This window comes from Enhydra lutris, unplaced genomic scaffold (assembly GCF_002288905.1).
Source record: "Enhydra lutris kenyoni isolate GAN:26980312 unplaced genomic scaffold, ASM228890v2 scaffoldscaffold1, whole genome shotgun sequence".
NCBI lineage: Eukaryota > Metazoa > Chordata > Mammalia > Carnivora > Mustelidae > Enhydra > Enhydra lutris.
The window spans coordinates 4,418,414-4,426,274 of NW_019154085.1; positions in this window are offsets into that span (position 1 = coordinate 4,418,414).

Below are 7,861 nucleotides of genomic sequence, written 5' to 3' on the forward strand. Positions count from 1 at the left end.
TCAGTATAGGATTTTTCATTTTCTTGAGGAATTGGTCCCATTGCTGTGATGAAATGTCCCTGTTTCAGTATAGGATTTTTCATTTTCTTGAGGAATTGGTCCCATTGCTGTGATGAAATGTCCCTGTTTATCCCTGATAATATTCCTTCTTGTGGAATCTACCTTGTCTGCTTTTAAATAGCTGTTCTAGTAGCCTCCAAGATGGTTTCCAAGGATCCCCACCACCAGTATAGACATTCTTTATAGTCCTCTCTCCCATTGTACCACAATGGGTCTGTGTGGCTAATAAAATATGGTAGAAGTAAAGTTATTTCCCTTCTGGGATTACATGATAAAAGTCTGTGACTTCTGTCATAGCCCTCTCTCTTACTCTCTCTCAGAACACTTCCTCTGAGGGAAGTCATGACAGGAGCAGCCCTGTGGAGAATCCAAGCAGCAAGGTGCTGAAGCCTTCTTCCGATCACCAGGTAAGTGGGTTCTGGATGCAAATTCCCCAGACCCAGCCAAGCCTGACACCTAGACTGAGGGAGACCATGAACAAGAACACCCAGCTAAGCCACCCCGAGATTCCTGATACACAAAAACTAGGAGATAATACATGTTTATTGTTTAAAACAGCTCCATTTGGGATAATTTGTTACACAGCAATGGGTAACTTATACACTCAGCTTTCCTTTGATTCGTATTTCCATGGTGTTTTTGAAGTTCCTGAGAAACCCCCCAAGTTTGATGATTGGCCAGAAGGACTCACAAGACTCAAGAGAAGGTTATAGATAACTGAGTAAAGCAGCAGGGAAGATATTTTCACTGGGCAGAGTTCAGACATAGTCAGAATGGGCTTTGGAGCCTTTCATCAGAGGCCACACATGACGTGCTTTCTCTCCAATAGTGACCGATAAGAACATGTATGGAATGTGTCTACACAGGGAATCCTGCTGGAGCCTCGAGGTCCAAGGTTTTTCTGGTGTGCTGGTCACATGAGCATATCTTGCTGTGCAACCAGCTGTGGCAACTGAAACTCAGGACCTCAACAGTGAAACTAGGTGCATAACTTAATTTTGATATTTGTGCAAAGCAACTTGACATTTTTCCACATATACGCAAATAAAATCGTCATCTGACACCTAAGGGCCTGTATTCCCAGTGGTTGGCCAAGGGTCATTCATGGTTCCAGATTCTTCTGGAGATATGCAAGGAATAAACAACCAGAGCGGTTTTGTTAACCCTTTCCTTTCCACTAAGGTGGCCCACATCAGTTAGCATCAACTTCTAAATATGTCGACGAATGAGTCTTCAGAAAATTCTAGCCTCTAGACTTCAAATATTCCAGCTTAGGCCCCCAAAATTGTGAAACAGAAACAAGCATTCCCCTCTGTGCTCTGGCAGAATTCCTGATTCACAAAAAAGTATAACAAGTAATAAATGACTGTTGTTTGAAACCACCAAGTTTGGAGGAAGTACGTTATGCAGCAATAGACAAATAACGCAGGGTAATATTTTCTTGTTTCTTTGCAAATCTGGCATTTTTTAAAAAGGATTTTATTTTATTTATTTGAGAGAGAGACAGAGAGAGCACAAGCAGAGGGGCAGAGGGAGAAGGAAAAGAAGATTCCCTCCCCACTGAGTGGGGACCCCACAAATCTGGCCATTTTTTATTGGGACACCCAATATGAACTTTATGTTTTGGGACACTGGATTTTGTTGTATTTCACTAAATAGTGTTAGCTTTAGTTCATGGTTAGCTAAGTTACTATGAATTTGTGGAATCCTTTTGAGGATTGTTTTTGTTAGGGTGAGTCCAGAGCAGCCTTTAGCTTTGGGCTAATTTATCTCCACTGCTAAACTGGTAACTTTCTCAACACTGTTTCAGAACTTGGCAAACCCTTTTGGTAAAGGGCCATATGTAGTATTTTAGGGTTTACTTGCCTATTTTTGCTGATTTTTCTTTGTGTGTACTTTATACTTCTTTTAAAAATATAAAAATAATGCTCGGTTTGCACGTTTCCGAAAACCATCTGTGGGTTGGATCTGGCCTGTGGGTTATAGTTTGCCAACCCTGCCTCATCTAATGGCCTTTGCATTCCACTCTAGAACATGAGTTATTCCAGGCCCTGTATGAGTTCTAAAAACTTTTCTGCTTACTCATTCTCCTGGTTCTTTCTCCACCCCTGGCACCATGGCCTCTCTGACCTCCGATCTCTCTGTTTCTCACTCAGTAAGACTGCAGGCTCTGTCTGGGTTCCCTTTCCCCATGTCGCAGCCTGGATATGGCCTCTAGAAATAAGCTGGCTTCCTTAATTGCAGACGTCACCTCCCTTATTCTTCGCCTCTCAGGGATCACGGGCTGTATTTCCTATGTTTTCTTTTCTAGCTGATTCAGGTGGGAGGTTAAATTCAGCCCCTGTTACTTTATCTTGAGAAGAATCTTCATTCATTCTGGAATTATGTTATTACCAGTTCTCACATTTTTATTTGCATACATATACTTACTCCTATGTGTTGGTTTCTACCTAGAATGAACATAAATGTCTAACTATTTTGTTCTGTTAATGTCTTTATTGTTAAACACAGAACCATACCCACACACATGCAGATCATCATAAATGCCATCCTAAAAGCTGGATGTCAGTGACCCTAGTCCTACTAGCTTTCTAGTTGGGACAAATCTTAAATCATCTCGCTGCTGTGGGTCCAATTCGAGACCTGCATGGAATTTCCCTCTCTAACATCCTTAGTAGTAAACATATACTTCTGAAGGACACATTCCACTTTCTACGATAGCCTATTTCATTGTTGGACAGTAAGTAATTGTCAGACAGTGTACATTATAATAAGCTAAAATGTAATTCTTTATAACAAGGACTTTTTAGTCTTTTACTGAATTTGTGTTTAAACCTATATCCAGAGGACCTTTTCTTATCAACTCCTTCTAGCCCTCGTTGTGCATTTTTTATTCAGTCTACAGATATGTATCATGCTGGGCTCTGTGCTGAGCTTGGGCTTCTCTCACCAGAGAAGGAAGGTAATGTCTCGGTCTCACGCATCTTTTAGTCTGATGGCAGAAGTGGGAGTGCCATAGGCAATTGTGCAAATGCGGGCAAAATTACAGTGTGCTGTGTGCCACGGAGAAGTGTGCGCAGTGACACTACACAGAAGAGCCTTGACCTGATCAGGGAAGTTAGGGAGTACAGTCTTAAGGGGATATGGGTTGAGATCCAAAAACCAAGTAAGAGATAATCCGACAAAAGGGGTGAGAGCTTCCAGGAAGAGAGAACAGCCTTGTCAAAGGTACTGGGGCAAAAAAGAGGAATTGGTGTTAAATTTAAATGCAGGACTTCCGGATGACCCTCCTAAAAGCTCTACTTACTCAAGGAATGCACTCGATCTCAGAAATCTCACTATGTAGCCAAACACACATTTCTGATATTTTGGGGATACTTGCAGGGAAGCAGATTTTATTTTACTGTAAAAATACTTTGGACGTCCTTTGCTGTAGTATTGTCCCCACCTCAGGTTTTGTGGAGCTCCAAGCTTATACTTTTGGGGCCCTCTTTAAGAGAAATAATACAAATGTTGGATACAGAGTTAAGTATAGGGCTTGGAAGAGGTCCTTGCAATTGAGAGGCCCTGACCTGACGCTACATTAATTTCAGGGTAAATAAATCTACCCCCTGCCTTGAGCTCTTCAAAGGGGGCATAACCACTAATTGGTAATGTTATCAAGGGAGTTCAATATGTTGTGTTGAAATCTGGACTTGCCATACCTCTAAGATTCCCCAAATGCGAAGATTTTGTGTTTACTTGGCTCTTAAGTTTGAGAAGTGAATAGGTCAGAGTTTGACTTTTTGTAATCTTCACAGCCCCGCTGCTCTTTATAGCATGAATTATCTGACAGCCAAACAATGGTGCCATGTTTGGGCTGAGTGGATGGGTGTGGATGTGGGTATGTATCTTAACAGTGGGGGGGTTGTTTGTTTTTGAGAGAGAGGGAGGTTTGGTGGGAGGGGCAGAGGGAGAGGGAGGGAGAATCTTCAGCAGGCTCCATGCCCAGTGGGGAGCCCCATGTCACAACCCTGAGATCATGATCTGAGCTAAAATCAAGTCTCATGTGGAGCTGGAGCCACTCAGGCGCCCTGTGGGTATGTTTCCTTTCAGTTCTTAGTTGAAAACATCTGAAAGTTAAATGTCAGCTTCAACCTCTAGCCGTTTGGTTTGTTCTAGCACCTACATCTCAAGCCGTAGAATCTGAACTAAAGAGGTTTCTGAATCAATGCCCGGGTTTGATTCCCGTACTGACCAATGTGTGTGCATGGTGAACGTGTCAGGAGTGGTCCAGAGATGGCACCTCCCCCTGCCCCCCAACGAGTCCCCTCATACCCCATCCTGCTGGGAAGAGGAGGACTGAGGAGAGGAAATGGATGCTTCAGTGCTCGGCTCTCTTTCCCGCCGCATCCACCATCTGTGTCATGGTCAGAAGGGAAGGAGGACGCATTGCCAATAAACTCATCACCTGCCCCTCGAACGAACACAAACAAACACAGAACCCTCAGAATCAGTTACGCTCGGAATCATTGTTATAAAGCGGGGTAACACCAACGAGAGAATAATCACCGCGGCCCCATGACTTGGATGCTTTTGTGTTCCCAGGCGAGCTGCGTGGGCAGGTCATAAAGCTCTTAGCAAACTTTAATTAGAGCTCAGAGGTAGGTGAGTTACGTGGCTAAAGTTCCTGCCATTCTGGTCACCAGGAAAGGAAGATCAGGTGAGGCTGAGTGGTCACTCCGTGGCCTCCTGGTCCTGTGCATCTGTCGCGGCTCTTCCGGTCTGTCAGGTTTCTGGGAATCTGACTTGTTAGCGGCTCTGCCAGGCCCTGCTCCCTTGCTTGGGGGCGCCGGGGTTCCGTGCTAATGCGCTACTGTCAGTTCGCTGCCCCAAGGCTCAACCATGCCAAGTCTGGACCTGTTGCCTTTTTTTGGAGTGAGTCTGTGAGGGACATCTCTGAGCCCAGGGATAACAGTCCTGGAGGCAGGCTGGCTCCATGTGAGCCCTCAGCGGGAATGATGGGCAAAAAGACAGCACTCTTCAGTCGGAGATCACTGACTGCACATGACTCCACATTGGTTTAAGTTTTTTCTATTTTACTATCTAAAACAATTCAAAAATGTATTTTTGCTATTTACATATTCTTAGAAACTACCACTGCTTTAAAAGAAAAATTTTAGGGCTAGTAAGGGAATAAGAAATAAAGTCTCCTTGAAAGTATGTGAAGACTTGGAACTTCCCTGTCCTGGTTGTTCCCTACCCCACTCAGAGGTCTGGAGTGCCGTTGTGCCCCCTGAGGACTGGGCGCTTCTTCCTTGGCCTGGGGACTCCGGGATCAAGAATGACCTAAATTCAGTCTCGGCCAGTTAGGTGTTTCCCAGACACCTATAGTTTCCATCAATATTATCCATGCACACATACGTTGATGCGATCTGCCTCAAATCTATGTGATTTATTTTGTCCAAACAATCAGGAGAAGGGACAATATTGTTTTATTAGACAAAGAGTGATTGCCCTTTATTTATCCTACAACAACCCTTTTTCAAACTCCAGTGGCTTCCATTAGGTCTGAAACTCTGGGGCGTAGAGAATCAGCCTCTGTCCACCGAGATGTCACGTGTACAGTCTTGAAAACTATGATTCGACTCCTTCTCACTCCCCTCGGCCTGGTCTCAGCTCTCCTCATTTCTTAGTCCGGTTTTTCCCTTTGTGTTTTCACTGTCTACCTCTAGGCTTCTTCTCTTTCATGATGTCTTAAATTATTGAAATCAGAATTTCACATACACATTCATCTTTCATTGTGGTTTTTGTCTGAGGATACTTAACAATTTACCTTTATGCCTTTATGCTTTTTAAAAAACGTTTTGTGTATAAGAATACCCAGTTGATGGCTTTTTTTTCCCCTTTTTTTGGTCTAATACATTGATTTAGGAAAGAGGTGACTATGACTCCTGGTGCTCTTCTTAGATTTTAACTGATTGCTCAGAATTCATCTCCCTGCAGGTGAAACATTTCCCCCTAAAATTCTGAATTATTCTTACATAACTGGAAGGTCATTCCTTCCTTCCTCTTTCTGCTCGCAGTGTCCAGTCCTCTCCTCCATGAGGTGACACTGTACTCCCTGGAAAGCCCATGTTATGAATAATTTACCAACAGATGAAACAAAAGAATCATCCTAAGACATGTGCTTGGCAGGACAGCTTCTACCGGTATGCGCTCCGGGCGCTAACACCAGGACACTGTGCTTGTGGGGACAAAGGCGGCTGGATTGGTGTCTCAGTTTGCTAGAGCTGACAAAGTACCCTTGACTGGGTGGCAGCAGGCAGAGCAGTGAGAGGGCAAAGCAGGCTCCCCACCCAGCAAGGAGCCCCACGCAGGACTCGATCCCGGATCCTGGGATCACAGCCTGAGCTGAAGGCAGACGCTTCATGGGCTGAGCCCCCCCTCCCCATGCTTCCCAGGGTTGGTTTCTTTTGAGGCCTCTTTCCTTAGCTTGTGGGTGGCCCTCTTCTCCCTGTGTGTTCACACTGTCCCGTCTGCGTGCATCTGTGCCCTGTCCTCTTTTTATGAAGATACCAGTCATTGCACGAGGGCCCACTCCAGTAACTCACGTTAGTTTAATGATCTCTTTAAAGACCCTCTGTCCAAATACAATCAGGCTCTGAGATACCGGAGGTTAGGGTTTCAGTGTCTAAGTGTGGGGGCGAGGATACAGTCCAGCCCGTAACAGGATATTATCAACCCTTCACGTAGATGCCAGATTCCCGACAACAGCAGCGACCTCCGAAACAAAGCCCCAAACCCTCCGAGTCTGCAAAACTCAGCCTGGGGAACCCCAGGAGGGCCCAGTGCTGCGGGCCCCTCTCTGACTTTACAGACTCTTCGAAACCAATGAAACAAGCCACTTAGCTGATTTCCCAAGCAGCGGCGGGCAGGCGTGCGGAGTCACCGCCAACGGAGAGCAGCCTGCACCGGCCGCGGGGCGCCACGGCACCAAGTGGCTCCAGCCCCCCCGCAGCAGCAGAGCCGTCAAAGGGCAAAACGGCGTCACCTGCCACGCGGGGTGCCGAGAACAGACAACAGCAGTGCGTCCCAGTGTCAGAGCAGGTGACACGACGCTCAAAGACCCAGAGCAGAAGCCCGTGGAAATTTTCTCATTAAATAAAGTAAAAATTGGGCGCTGGAAGGACAGGAACCTCAGCCTTCAGAGTAAGTCGCTGACGCGAGATGAGAATTCCCCGGTTCCGCCGGAGAAGTGCTTCTTTCTGCAGGGGCAGACGAGGTCCCGCTTGGGATTCGCGAAGACTTTGCTCTAATCGCGAACGCGAACATGGGAAAGAAAGCTCGGGGGCTTTGCTGTCCCCGTGCTCCTCAGGGGAGACTCGACCTCCAGCGCGGCTGCCAGTCGCCGCGACTCACTGACGGGCCTCAGAGAACCCGCCCACCCGGCACCGTTGACTTGGGCCCGAGCCCTGCAGTGCGGCGTGCGCCGATACTCGGGTAACTTTACGGCGCGTTGTGAAGGCCGCGGTTCCGTGGCACCGGATTCCGCGCACCTGCGCCAGCCGAGTGAGGCTTTCGTGCAACACTAAACCGCGCTCGGGTCTTCGCAACCGAGTTCCGCAGGTCGTCGTGCTGCGGCGGCGCAGGAGCCTCCCGAGCGCGAGGGGCCGTCGCGGAGCTCTGCGGGGCCCGGCGCCGCCGGACGGCGCTGGAACGTTGTCTGCCCGTCCTCGCCGCTGCGCCGCCACCTTCTCCGGCTCGTGCCTGCGGCCCCTGCCTCCGGCCGTCGCGCTCCACGAAGCGCCGCGTGCGTCCT